The 14,233-nt window shown below is 45.8% G+C and overlaps 1 long non-coding RNA gene across 2 annotated transcripts in view; it reads left to right on the top strand.

Annotated features, from left to right (window-relative positions):
• LOC139235636 (uncharacterized) overlaps window positions 1-14,233 on the top strand; it is a 73,946-nt gene that overhangs the window by 48,188 nt on the left and 11,525 nt on the right. The window contains exon 4 of one of the 2 annotated variants that reach the window (XR_011588485.1): window positions 12,414-12,602. This is a non-coding gene — a long non-coding RNA (uncharacterized lncRNA). Of the gene's footprint in view, window positions 1-5,216; window positions 5,259-12,413; window positions 12,603-14,233 lie in introns of those variants that run through there. The other variant, XR_011588484.1, reaches the window with a different exon arrangement.

Here is a 14,233-nt window from a genome sequence, read left to right as displayed (position 1 = left end):
AATGTAGCAGAAATGGAGAGTGGTCAGGGAGCGTCTGTAAAGGAAGGAGAAATGGAGAGTGGTCAGGGAGCGTCTGTAAAGGAAGGAGAAATGGTGACTGGGCACGAAGCCTCAGTTTTAAAATTCCCATCCTTGTTTTCAAATCCCTCTGTGGCCTCGCCCCTCCCTATCTCTGTCACCTCCTCCAGCCCTACAACCCTCCAGGATTTCTGGCCTCCTGCACATTCCTGGTTTTAATCACACCACCATTGGTGGCCATGCCATCAGCTGCCTAGGCCCTAAGCTCCAAAATTCCCTCCCTCCTCCTTTAACACCCTAAGAACGTAAGAAATGGGAGCAGGAGTAGGCCATTTGGCCCCTCGAGCCTGCTCCACCATTCCATAAGATTATAGCTGATCTGATCATGGACTCCACTCCACTTCCCTGCCCGCTCCCCATAACCCTTTACTCCCTTATCGTTCAAAAATCTGTCGATCTCCACCTTAAATATATTCAATGCCCCAGCCTCCACAGCTCTCTGGGGCAGAGATTTACAGATTTACAACCCTCTGAGAGAAGAAATTTCTCCTCATCTCAGTGCTAAATCGAAGGCCCCTTATTCTAAGACGATGTCCTCTAGTTTTAGTTTCGCCTATGAGTGCAAATATCCTCTCTGAATCCACCTTATCGAGCCCCCTCATTATCTTGTATGTTTCAATAAGATCACCTCTTATTCTTCTGAACTCCAATGAGTATAGGCCCAACCTATTCAACCTATCTTCATAAGACAACCTCCTCATATCCGGAATCAACCTAGTGAACCTTCTCTGACAGCCTCCAATGCAAGTATATCCCTCCTTAAATAAGGAGACTAAAACTGTACACAGTACTCCCGGTGTGGCCTCACCAATATCCTGTACCGTTGTAGCAGGACTTCTCTGCTTTTATACTCTATCCCCCTTGCAATAAAGGCCAACATTCCATTTGCCTTCCTGATTACATGCTGTACCTACATACTAACTTTTTGTGTTCCATGCACAAGGACCCCCAGGTCTCTCTGTACTGCAGCACTTTGCAATTTTTCTTCATTTAAATTATAATTTGCTTTTCTATTATTTCAGCCAAAAGTGGATAATCTCACAGTTTCCCACATTATACTCCATCTGCAAAATTTTTGCCCACTCACTGAGCCTTTGCAGATTTTTTGTGTCCTCCTCACAATTTGCTTTCCCACCCATCTTTGTATCATCAGCAAACTTGGCTACATTACACTCTGTCCCTTCATCCAAATCATTAATATGGATTGTAAATAGTTGAGGACCCAGCACCGATCCCTGCGGCACCCCACTAGTCACTGTTTGCCAACTGGAAAAAGACCCATTTACTCTGACTGTGTTTTCTGTTAGTTCGCCAATCCTCTATCCATGCTAATATATTACCCCCAACCCAGTGAGCTTTTATCTTGTGCAGTAACCTCTTATGTGGCACCTTATCGAATGCCTTCTGGAAATCCAAATACACCACATCCACTGGTTCCCCCTTATCCATCCTGCTCGTTACATCCTCAAAGAACTCCAGCAAATTTGTCAAACCTGATTTCCCTTTCATAAAACCATGCTGACTCTGCTTGATTGAATCATGCTTTTCCAAATGTCCCATTACTGCTTCCTTAATAATGGACTCCAGCTTTTTCCCAACGACAGATGTTAGGGTAACTGGTCTATAGTTTCCTGCTTTTTGTCAGTCTCCTTTTTTAAATAGGGGCGTTACATTTGTGGTTTTCCAATCTGCTGGGACCGCCCCAGAATCCAGGGAATTTTGGTAGATTACAACCAATGCATCCACTATCTCTGCAGCCATTTCTCTTCAGACCCTGGGATGTAAGGCATCAGGTCCAGGGGACTTGTCCGCCTTTAGTCCCATTATTTTACCTAGTACCACTTCATTAGTGATAGTGATTGTATTAAGTTCCTCCCTACCTGTAGCCCCTTGGTTATCCACTATTGGGATGTTTTTAGTGTCTTCTACCGTGAAGACCGACACAAAATATTTGTTCAACGTCTCTGCCATTTCCCTGTTCTCCATTATTAATTCCCCAGTCTCATCCTCCAGGGGACCAACATTTACTTGAGCCACTCTTTTCCTTTTTAACCCTCTTTAAAATGTGCCTCTTTGACCCTTGGAGTCAAATTCTATCTGATAATGCTCCTGTGAAGCACCAGGGGCCATTTTATAGTGTTATTTCAAGGCTGAGATAGATATATTTTTGGTGTTTTGGGGAATCGAGGGATATGGAGATCGGGCGGGAAAGTGAAGTTGAGGTTGATGATCAGTCATGATGTTATTGAATGGTGGAGCAGGCTCGAGGGGCCGTATGGCCTACTCCTGCTCATAACTCTTATGTTCTTAAAGGTGCTATATAAATGAAAGTTGTTGTCGATAAAGGAAGGAGAAATGTGATGGGTCAGGGAGAGCATTTGATCAGGACTGGGAGATATGGCAGATGGACAGCTTATAGGGAGCGATAGAGTGAGGGAAAGGAGAGAGAGAGACCATGTACACAAGAAATGAACTGTAAAGTTGGGTGGGGAAGAGGAGGTGGGGAAGTGACAGCAGACAAAAGGAGGCACAATGGGAGAAGGTAGAGTAATAAAAGACATATAGAAAATAAAAAGACTTGCATTTATTTCGCACCTTTCACCACCACCAGATGCCCCAAAGCGCTTTACAGTCAATTAAGTTCTTTTTGAAGTGTAGTCACTATCGTAATGTAGGAAACGCAGCAACCAATTTACAATGTGATAATGACCAGATAATCTGCTTTACTGATGTTAAGGAAAAATATTGGCCAGGACATCGGGGATAACTCCCCTGTTCTGCTTGAAATAGTGCAATGGGACCTTTTACATCCACCTGAGGGAGCAGACGGGGCCTCGGTTTAACATCTTATCCAAAAGACAGCACCTCCGACAGTACAGCAGTCCCTCAGCACTGCACTGGAGCATCAGCCGAGATTTTTGTGTTCATGTCTCTGGAGTGCGACATCAACCCACAACCTTGTGACCCAGAGGCAAGTGTGTTACCCACTGAGTCACAGCTGACACAAATACTGACATAGTTAGAGCAGGTTAGCTCAGTTTGAGATGTTAGATGATGCATTTATCAATGCTTAGATATTTTGTCTATTCCTCAAAATCAGTAACATTTTGGAACGTTCAGGTCAAGGTTCACAGATTAACAATAAGAAATAGGAGCAGAAGTCGGCCATTGGATCCCTCGAGCCTGCTCTGTCATTCAATAAAATCATGGCTGATGTGATCTTGCCCTCAAGTCCACTTTCCTGCCTGCTCCCCATAACTCTTGACTCCCCTATATTTCAAAAATCTGTCTATCTCCGCTTTAAATATATTGACTGACTCAGCCTCTACAGCTCTCTGGGGTAGAGAATTCCAAAGATTCACGACCCTCAGAGAAGAAATTCCTCCGCATCTCCGTTTTAAAAGGGCGATCCCTTATTCTGAAACTATGCACCCTCGTTCTAGATTTGCCCACAAGGGGAAACATCCTCTCTGCATCTACCCTGTCAAGCCCCCTCAGAATCTTACACGTTTCAATAAGTTCACCTCTCATTCTTTGAAACTCCAATGAGTACAGGCCCAACCTGCTCAAGCTTACTTCATAAGACAACCCCTTCATCTCAGGAATCAACCTCGTGAGCCTTCTCTGAACTGCTCCCAATGCAAGTATATCCCTCCTTAAATAAGGAGACCAAAACTATACGCAGTACTCCAGGTGTGGTCTCACGAACACCCTGTACATTTGCAGCAAGACTTCTCTACTTTTATACTCCATTCCCCTTCAATAAAGGCCAACATTGCATTTGCCTTCCTGATTACTTGCTGTACCTGCATGCTAACTTTTTGTGTTTCATGCACAAGAACCTCCAGATCCCTCTGTACCGCAGCATTGTATAGTCTCCATTTAAATAATAGTTTGCTTTTTTATTCTTCCTACCAAAGTGCATAACCTCACATTTTCCCACATTATACTCCATCTGCCAAATTTTTGCCTACTCACTGAGCCTGTCCAGAACCCTTTGCAGATTCTTTGTGTCCTCCTCACAATTTGCTTTCCCACCTATCTTTGTATCAGCAGCATGTTTGGCTGCAGTGCACTCCGTCCCTTCATCCAAGTCATTAACACAGATTGTAAATAGTTGAGGCCCCAGCACTGATCCTTGTGGCACCCCACTAGTTACAGTTTGCCAAACTGAAAATTACCCATTTATCCTGACTCTCTGTTTTCTGTTAGTTCGCCAATCCTACATCTATGCTAATATATTACCCCAACCCTGTGAGCTCTTATATTGTGCAGTAACCTTTTATCTGTCACCTTATCGAATACCTTCTGGAAATGCAAATACACAACTGCTACTGGTTCCTCTTCATCCACCCTGCTCGTTACATCCTCAAAGAATTCGAGCAAATTTGTCAAACGTGATTTCCCTTTAATAAAACCACGCCGTCTCTGCTTGACTATTATGATTTTCTAAATGTCCTGCTACTATTTCATTAATAATGGACTCCAGCATTTTCCAAATGATAAATGTTCGGCTAACTGCTCTATAGTTTCCTGCTTTCTCCCTCCCTTGTTGAATAGGGGTGTTACATTTGAGGTTTTCCAATCCACTGGGACCTTGCCAGAATCCAGGGAATTTTGGTCGATTCCAACCAATCCATCCACTTTCTCTGCAGCCACTTCTTTTAAGACCCCAGGATGCAGGCCATCAGGTCCAGGGGACGTCCACCTTTAGTCCCAATAGTTTGTCTAGTACTTTTTCTCTCGTGATAGTGATTGTTTTAAGTTCCTCACTCCCTGTGACCCCTTGATTATCTATTATTATTGGGATGTTTTTAGTGTCTTCCACCGTGAAGACCATACAAAATATTTGTTTAAAGTCTCTGCCATTTCCCTGTTTTTCATTATTAATTCCCCGTCTCATCCTCCAAGGGGCCAACGTTTATTTTAGCTATCTCTTCCTTTTTATATATCTGTAGAAGCTGTGACTGTATTTATATTTCTTGTCAGTTTACTCTCAATCTATCTTCTCCCTCTTTATGATTTTTTATTAAGTCAATACTTAAAATCACACAGCAGAAGGAAAGAATGTTCCATAGAAACTAGAATTGTCTTTTCTGAATTTCGATCCTGTACTTACAGTGATGACTTTTGTAAAGTCCTTTTGCAGGGTGTTAGAAGGGGAGGATTTGAAGGAGGGAAACTCAAAATAAACATCACGTCAAGATCTGATAGAGTCACTCGATTCATCAGGACTTGAATATCATCGGCCTTTGAATGTGGAAGGAGAAATGTTAGTTTATTCTGTCTGTGGGGAAAGATTACAATCATCAGTGTGACTGTAAAAGCACTGAGACACACACCCGAGTGAGAGTGTATCAGTGCACTGATTGTGGAAAGAGCTTTAACCAGTTACATAGCCTGAAAAACCATCGCACCATTCACCGCGGGGAGAATCTGTAAACGTGTTGTTTGTGTGGAGGAGGCTTCAACTGATCGTCCAACCTGGAGAGACGGAAGCACACTCGCACCACGGAGAAACCGTGGAAATGTGGAGACTGTGGGAAGGGATTCAGCTGCCCGTCTGCACTGGAAATTCATCAACACATGCACACCGGGGAGAGGCCGTTCACCTGCTCCGTGTGTGGGAAACCATTCATTCAGTCATCCGAACTGCTGAAACACCAGCTTGTTCACACCGGGGAGAGGCCATTTACCTGCTCAGAGTGTGGGAAGCGATTCACTGGGTCATCCAACCTGCTCAAACACCAGCGAGTTCACACCGGGGAGAGGCCATTCACCTGCTCTGAATGTGGGAAAGGATTCACTCAGTCATCCGACCTGCTGGCACACCAGCGAGTTCACACTGGGGAGAGGCTGTTCACCTGCTCTGAGTGTGGGAAGGGATTCGCTCGGTCATCAAACCTGCTGAAACACCAGCGAGTTCACAAGTGACTGCAGTGGTTGGATTCTGCTATCATTGCTGCTGTTAATCACATCCCGACTGAATCATGTCTATTCCAACAGTTGAAGTTTGTTTCTGATGATAATAACCCCTATTACTGGGCTGGAATACAATATTTTGATGTTTCAATAACAGAGTGTGTCGATAGTTAATGTTCCAAGATAAGAGGAGACTAATTGATGTCCTGTTATTGAGTGCACCATTTTGGGGCCTTTCCTCCTTTCTAACTCTGGATTATTTCAGTTCTCATACCTTTGGTTACTCTCGTGGAAAAGTGCCAGTTCCCCATACGTTCCAGAGTGCCTCTCCGAGCCTTGGTATTGAGAGAACGTGTCGATAACATGCCTGGGATCACTGAACACAAAACCCAGTCTGTGAATCACTTTCAGATACTGGACTTAGCATGTGCCCCACAGCATCTCTCTCACCTTCGATGTGTGAATGGAGCATCACGCCTGCAAACCTGGGTTCAATTTAAATTTGAATCCACTCAGGAAATGTATTTAAGAAAATACAGATCACATCAAATAATTGGCAACGTTTTCGAGTCAACAAGATGAACAAGTAAATACATCCCGGCCCAATATTCCAGCTCTACATTCACAGGAGAAAGTCTGTTATCAAACTCCTCGAGTAGACAGAATAGAGAACAATGCTAACTCTAAGAATATCTAGCATCTGTTGTAAATATCTTTCAAATCCCAACTGATGCAATCTGGTTTTCCTTTCAGTTGAAGTGAATGGAAGATGTGAGGGGTGTTGGCATCGGGAACTCGGTTAATTCAGCTTCTGAAAGGTGTTCATGTTTAGTTCATTCCATATCGGGGAAAATGTGGTTGTTATCATTGGAGAGAAATTTCACTGAGCAACAGTTGGTGTTTCCAACCAACTGGCCGTGGATATTTTCATCATAGAATGTTTAGATTAGAAATATTGTGTTAGAATAAGAAAAGTTCAGAAACGAGTGATTTGTGCTTGCCACAGGAAGACCAGTGTTTTACGTGCTTCTAACATTGTTGATGTATGTTGAAGAAAATGCAGACTTGTGTCTCTGGACTATGCCGTAGCCAAAGACGACCAAATTAGGCAATGCCAGTTCCCGTTGGATAAGAGGTTGATGGCATAGCAAAAGATTCAGCAGTTAAAACAAAATTATCTCCAGTTATCTGCAAACATCGAATGTCGCAGCATGCTGACAAAGTTGGACTTAAGAATTTAAAGTATTGAGTTAAATTATTGGGATCCATTGTTATAGAATTGAATTGTTATAGAATGGAAAAGTAGTGAAGTTATGCTAAACTTGTATCGAACCTTGGTTAGACTTTGTGTGTGCAATTCTGGTCACCATATTCTAAAAAGGATACGGAGGCACTGGAGAGGGTGCAGAGAAGATTTACAGTATGATACCAGAAAGGCGAGCGTATACCTATCGGGAAAGGATGGACAGGCCGGGTTTCTCTCCTCTTGAAAAAAGAAGGCTGAGGGGTGAGCTAATGTCTTTAAAATGATGAAAGGTTTTGATAGAGTAGACACAGTGTTTCCACTTGTGGGGACCAGCATAATTAGAGGCCATCAACATAAGATAGTCACCAAGAAATCAAATCGGGAATTCAGAAGAAACCTCTACCCAGAGAGTGGTGAGAATGTGGAACTCACTGCCACAGGGAGGGGTTGAAGTGAATAGTATCGATGCATTTAAGGGGAGGCTAGACAAGTATATGAGGGAGAAGGGAATCGAGGGTTATGTGGATATAGTTAGATGAGGAAAGAACGGAGGAGGCTCGAGTGGAGCATAAACGCCGGCATGGACTGGTTGGGCCGAATGGCCTGTTTCTGTGCCGTATATCCAATGTAATCCTATTGTCCACGATACACTGCTCGAAGGGGAAGATCAATGACTTGCATCCAAACGCAATTGTTACTTTTGTCTTCTTTGTAAAATGACAAAGTCTGGGCATAATTTGTTTATGTAATTAAAAAACATTTTCTAAATATATATATTATATATTGCTAAGCGTTGCTGGTCAAACACATGGGAAGGAAAATTTAGCTGAAAATTGTGATAATTAAGTTTTATTTTTGAAAAAGTCCGGTCTCTCTGGTTCTGTCCAAACTATGTATTCAGAAATAAGTTTTTGGGGGTGACTGTTATGCTAAAGGTAACTAATATCCTTCCTCTTGTAGACTGGATTGCTCTCTAGCATATTTTGGAGAATAAAAGGTCCAAGAAGAGGTTCGGTTATATAAAATTAAACAAAGAAACTGGGTCAAAACTTGGTGGGAATGTTTGATCGATGTTTTAAAGACAGTATGATACATAGAAACATCGAAAATAGGTGCAGGAGTAGGCCATTCGGCCTTTCGGCCCTTCTAGCCTGCACCGCCATTCAATGAGTTCATGGCTGAACATGCAACTTCAGTACCCCATTCCTGCTTTAATGATAATATTGTGTTAGACAGTAAAGTTCCTCCGGGCTCATGAATGAAATGGTGAACACTGTATAAAATTTAATGAGAGGAAATGAGTGAGGATATAAGAGGAAAACAGGAAAGTTACACCTTGTGAAAATATAGTTACAAGGTTCGATTGGGATATGACTTGGCCAACTTAGAATTAAAAAAAAACCAAAACTTTTGTCAGCAACTAGAATTAAATCAAGGCATCAGCAGTTGAAACCACATGCTGTGTTATCGTTATCCTGTGACATAGTTACACAAAGGTCAGAAAGGGGAAGATAAAGGACGACAGTTTGTAAGGCAGACTCAGAATGACCTAAAATAAGGGAAACTGCAATCGGACAACTATGGCTGACAGAGATAAGCGCAGATCTAAAACCTATGGCCTTGCGATATGTAAAGAATTTATTGTTTTTAACTTAATCAACTAACCTGAGATCCTGAGAGACTTTGTAACAATGTGACTTATTCCTGCAACTAACTGATGACATTAATTTCATTACACTTAATACACGGAGCCTGTTTACTTGTGTGTATAAATATGTGCGATATCTTGTGTTGGGGGAATGACCAGCTCATCCGGTGATTGAGCAGCTGCTACCCCTTTCGCAAGTAAATAAAAGTGCGACAAGCGAAGAAAGTGCGAGAGGAAGGCGAATGGAATGTTGGCCTTCATTGCGAGAGGGATGGAGTACAAAAGCAGGGAGGTCCTTCTGCAACTGTATAGGGTATTGGTGAGGCCGCACCTGGAGTACTGCGTGCAGTTTTGGTCACCTTACTTAAGGAAGGATATACGAGCTTTGGAGGGGGTACAGAGACGATTCACTCGGCTGATTCCGGAGATGAGGGGGTTACCTTATGATGATAGATTGAGTAGACTGGGTCTTTACTCGTTGGGAGTTCAGAAGGATGAGGGGTGATCTTATAGAAACATTTAAAATCATGAAAGGGATAGACAAGATAGAGGCAGAGAGGTTGTTTCCACTGGTAGGGGAGACTAGAACTAGGGGGCACAGCCTCAAAATACGGGGGAGCCAATTTAAAACCGAGTTGAGAAGGAATTTCTTCTCCCAGAGGGTTGTGAATCTGTGGAATTCTCTGCCCAAGGAAGCAGTTGAGGCTGGCTCATTGAATGTATTCAAATCACAGATAGATAGATTTTTAATCAATAAGGGAATTAAGGGTTATAGGGAGCGGGCGGGTAAGTGGAGCTGAGTCCATGGCCAGATCAGCCATGATCTTATTGAATGGTGGAGCAGGCTCGAGGGGCTAGATGGCCTACTCCTGTTCCTAATTCTTATGTTCTTAATTGTCTGAGTCTAACTCGGGGTCGAGGAAATTACAACACCGCACGGGCCCAGGGCCCAGAGCCCACCTCCCCGGGGGCCCTGCATGGGCCCAGAGCCCACCTCCCCAGGGGCCCACTCGGGGAAAGGCCGGAGCTGCAGGTTGTTGTTCGGGGCCTGAGGCCCACAGCGGGTGTGTGTGAAGCGGATAATGCGGAGTGTTGTCTCTCGGGCGGGCGGGGCCTGGGCCCGCACTCGGTGTGTGTGAAGCCCGCGGACCCCCGGGGTTTATTAACCCGCTCCCTCCCTCCGCCCATCTCTCAGCCGCTGCCTCAGAAACAGCCGCCTCACCGCGCATGCTCAGCTCACACTGCCTGGGTGATTGACGAGCTGGCGGTGGGTCATCCAACCAATCAGAGTGTGCGAGAGGCGGGGCTTGCGGCCCCACAATGGGCGGAGCTGGAAGACCGAGCTGGAGATGAGTTCTCCAACCAATCAGAGTGTGTGAGGGACGGGGCTGAGCCCGGATCTCCCGCACTGAGCATGTGCGGGCGGCGGCGGCGACAGTTGGTGGAGCCCGGATGATGTCGGTTGTCGGCGCGGGGCAGGAATTGGAGCCGCGCGGGGAGCTGGTGAGCGTCATAAACACCTGGTGTAGAACCCAGGGCCAATCACAGCCCAGAGGCTGACCCCGGGCTTGACCCGCGGTGACAGGCCCGGGTCAGCGGGGTCACCGGCCGCCAGCTGGGATTTGGGAAGGCGGAAAAATGGAAGGCATTCTAAAGCAAATGGTGCAATTTACAGGTGAACACAAAGCTGTGAGGGGGCAGGGTCCGCTGATCAATCTGTTCCAGCATTAATAGCAGTATAGAGTACAACAAGCAAGTTCTGGTCAACCTTTATCACTCACTAGTTAGACCTCAGATATTTAGGGTTGGCCTCAATTCTGGGACATCAATAATAACTTTCAAAACCAGCAATGTTCAAAGGGAACATTTTCTGGTGTTTTGGGGCAGGTGCAGTGAGTGGGTCTTTCAGTGAGTCGGACAGGCTCGATGGGCCAAATGGCCTCATTCTGTGCCGTATGATTCCCTGAAATGGTGAGAGTCAGGGAGTGAGTGGTCAGGGAGAGCCCATCACCAAAACAGGGAGATATTACAGATATATAGGGAGGGTCAGAATGTATAAAGTGGTGACGGGAGCACAGACACCCAGAGTCAGTACCTTAAGGGGAGGGGAACCAGTGAGTGTAGAACTGAACCCAGCCAGAGTCAGTACTTTCAGGGATGAGGCACAGACAGTTTAGGGAGGGAGTTCCAGAGCTTGGGGCCTCAGCAACAGAAGACAAGGCCACAAATGGTTGAGCGATTATAATCAGGGATGCTCAGGAGGGCAGAATTAGAGGGGCGCAGACATCTCTGCGGGTTGTGGGGCTGGAGGAGATTACAGAGATACAGAGGGGCAAGGCCATGCAGGGATTTGTAAACCAGGATGAGAATTTTGAAATCGAAGCGTTGCTTAACCGGGAGCCAATGTTGGTCAGTGAGCACTGGAGGTGATGGGTGAACGAGACTTGGTGCGAGTTAGGATGAGGTGAAGATTACGTGGGGTAGAATGTGGGAGGCCAACCAGGAGTGTGTTGGAATAGTCAAGTCAAGAGGTAACCGAGGAATGGATGAGGGTTTCAGCAGAGGGTGAGCTGAGGCAGGGATGGAGATGGCCGATATTACACAGGTGGAAATAGGCGGTCTTGGTTTTCTGGGGATATGTGGTCGCAGCATTCTGGATAAGATCATCCGTCTTTTTAATAGAATGAATGTGTAGGAGGCCATTCGGCCCATCGCCTGTGCTGGCTCTATGGAAGAGCTATCCAGTTAGTTCCACTCCCCTGCTCTTTCCCCATAGCTCTGCAAATATTGTCCCTTTAGTATTTATCCAATTCACTTTTGAAAGCCACTATTGAATCTGCTTCCACCGCCCTATCAGGCAGTGCATTCCAGATTGCAACAACTCGCTGCTTATACAATGGTTCCTCATGTCGCCTCTGCTTCTTTTGCCAATCACCTGAACTCTGTGTCCTCTGGTTACCGACCCTTCTGCCACTGGAAAGTGTTTCTCCTTATTTAGTCTATTAAAACCGTTCATGATTTTGAACACTCTATCAAATCTCCTCTTAACCTTTTCTGTTCCAAGGAGAATTACCGCAGCTTCTCCAGTATCTCCACATAACTGAAGTCCCTCCTCCTTCGTACCATTCTAGTAAATCTCTTCTGGTCCCTCTCTAAGGTGTAGATCCCCTTCTGAAAGTGTGGTGCCCAGAATTGAGCACCATGTGTCAGCTGAGGCCTAACCAGTGTTTTATAAAGGTTGAGCATAACTAAACATCAAATGCTGCTATTTGTGTGATGGGGTTTAGATGGGCGACGTTTATCCAGTCAGTTGGATGTGAGCTGAAACATGTGCACTTGGAGCGGGGAGCCAGGGACACGCTGTGTAACCGGGCACAGACACTCTGCACGGCCCACACATCACTTGTTTCCCACTTGGCCCAGAAGGATGTATTAAATGCAACAATTAATTTAATTTTACTTTAAATAGTTTTGTTTATAAATTTAATTATGCTTCTTTAATTTTATTTCTGAACTCAGATTCACGGCCCCATTTTATTTCTTCCTCTGAGCCTCTCAACATAATCTGGCAGCGTAATGTTGGCGAGTGATGATTGATTGCCCTGGGAACCAACAGGAAGAGAGGTCAGAGGCCGGAGGGCCGAGCGAGCAGCGTGTTCTGCAACCAATCGCGGTGCTTGAGGGGTGGATCCTGAGTCGGCCTGTCAGGTGAGTCTGTGTGAACCCATGTGAAACAATTTATCTTTTAAAGTTAAATCCAGATTTCTTTTGTCAGCAAAACAGTTTAACATTTATCAGTATTTTATTTCCCTGGAGTTCCTATTATGAGTTTCAGACACTTCAGTGCCAAGTGGACCAGGTGTTTAAAGGTCATTCATTTCCCTCATGTCGTTGTTAGTTAAAGATACAGAGATTGATTTCCCTCCATTATGCATCTTTTGTAAGTAAACAAAAATCCTTTCTGTTAGCAGTGAGTCACATTCTGCACTGGGGGAGACGGCTGGTGGCTTCAGGCTTTAAAATTCTCATCCTCTTGTTCAAATCCCTCCAAGGCCTCGCCCCTCCCGATCTCTGTAACCTCCTCCAGCCCTCCAATCCTCTTAATAAGGAGAAACAATTTTCAGTGTCAGAAAGATCAGTGACCAGAGGCACAGATTGAATGTGATTGGCAAATGAACCAGATGCTACATGAGGGGACTAATGAAGCAGCGAGATGTTCTGGCCTGGAACACACTGCCTGTTCGGGTGGTGGAAGCAGATTCACTTGGAACTTTAGAAAAAGATAAACATGAGTTTTAAAAATTTTCAGCGTTATGGGGCAAGAGTAGGACAGGAGTCCCCTGAGTGCATCTCGCTCGCTAACCGGTTTTCAGTTCTGGATACTGATGAGGGCGATGGTTTCTCTGGTGAGTGCAGCCAGAGCCATGTCCACGACACCGTGGGTGGCTCAGCTGCACAGGGCGGGGAGGAAGAAGAGTGGAAGAGCAATAGTGGTGGTGGATTTGATAGTTAGGGGAACAAACAAGTGCTTCTGCAGGCACAGACATGATTCCAGGATGGTATGTTGCCTCCTGGTGCCAGGTTCAAAGATGTCACTGAGCGGCTGCAGGACATTGTTGAGGGGGGAGGATGAACATCCAGAGGTTGTGGTCCATATCGGGACCAATGACATCGGTAGAAAGAGGAATGAGATCCTGCAGGCAGATTTTCGGCAGCTAGGAAAGAGATTAAAAAAACAGGACCTCAAAGGTAGTAATGTCTGGATTACTCCCGGTGCCACGTGCTGGTGAGTACAGAAATAAGAGGATAGAGCAGATGAATGCATGGCTGGAGTTTGGTGCAGGAGGGAGGGCTTTAGACTCCTGAGGCATTGGGAGCGTTTCTGGGGGAGGTGGGACCAGTACAAGCCGGACAGGTTGCACCTCAACAGGACCGGACAATATCCTCACTGGATAGAGAGAGGGGGGACAGTGTGGATAGAGAGAGGGGGGACAGTGTGGATAGAGAGGGGGGACAGTGTGGATAGAGAGGGGGGACAGTGTGGATAGAGAGGGGGGACAGTGTGGATAGAGAGGGGGGACAGTGTGGATAGAGAGGGGGGGACCGTGTGGACAGAGAGAGGGGGGGACCGTGTGGACAGAGAGAGGGGGGGACCGTGTGGACAGAGAGAGGGGGGGACCGTGTGGACAGAGAGAGGGGGGGACCGTGTGGACAGAGAGAGGGGGGGACCGTGTGGACAGAGAGAGGGGGGGACCGTGTGGACAGAGAGAGGGGGGGACCGTGTGGACAGAGAGAGGGGGGGACCGTGTGGACAGAGAGAGGGGGGGACCGTGTGGACA

Source organism: Pristiophorus japonicus, chromosome 23 (assembly GCF_044704955.1).
Source record: "Pristiophorus japonicus isolate sPriJap1 chromosome 23, sPriJap1.hap1, whole genome shotgun sequence".
Classification (NCBI taxonomy): domain Eukaryota; kingdom Metazoa; phylum Chordata; class Chondrichthyes; family Pristiophoridae; genus Pristiophorus; species Pristiophorus japonicus.
This window is presented reverse-complemented; position numbering and strand designations above follow the sequence as displayed.